Raw genomic sequence first — 882 nt, forward strand, 5'->3', positions numbered from 1 at the left:
GTAGGAAGTATTTATCCTATATATATATATATATATATATATATATATATATATATATATATATACTAGCTGAATACCCGTGCGTTGCTACGGTCTACTAAATAAATAAAATATGTTTAATTTAATCTCCTTACTTTTTCTTACCGTCAAATTATTCCGTGAAGATTTATATATGATGTTCACGTCTCACTTGATTTCTATATTCCAAATATTTGTAATTAGGTTCCATACTTAGATCAACCAAATTAAATAGGATGAAACATGCATGATAAAAAACTTTCACCAAAGGCACAATATGGTGCCTTGTCCTTCCTTTGTTTGTCAACTCAATCTCACGGTAGAATTAATTTTGACAACTTTAATCACATGCGGCTATGTACATATGCACGACCTAATCCTAATGCTAACGTAGCAAAATACCCCCATTCCAGCTACATGTGGTATCTAATTTCTTTGGCTATGGAGAATTTTAGCACTGAATAAAAGTTTTTTCTGAAGATGTGAATTTTTTTAACGATAATTCTGCACCCGGCGCACGGGAGCTCTCCAGGCGGCGCGGCATGGTGTTTAAGCAAGGGGCGGGCACGGCCGCGGCGCGCGGCGCGTAGCTGCAGAGCTGGTCCAGGTGGGCGCGGCGGCGAGGTTGGCGACTGGTGGTGGAGTGCGCAGCCGGGAAGAACACCTCCGCGTGTCGGATCAACCGGCCTAGATCAGGCCCTCGCGGCCTAGATCAGGCCCAAACCGCGCCGGCCCGCACCTCCAGCTGCACGCCGCCTCGCACCACCAGTCGCCGACCTCACCGCTGTGCCCACCTGGACCAGCTCTGCAGCTACGCGTCGCCCGTCGCCTGTAGTGGCCGCGTCCGCCCCTTGCTCAACCACC

This window comes from Lolium perenne, chromosome 1 (assembly GCF_019359855.2).
Source record: "Lolium perenne isolate Kyuss_39 chromosome 1, Kyuss_2.0, whole genome shotgun sequence".
Taxonomy (NCBI): Eukaryota; Viridiplantae; Streptophyta; class Magnoliopsida; order Poales; family Poaceae; genus Lolium; species Lolium perenne.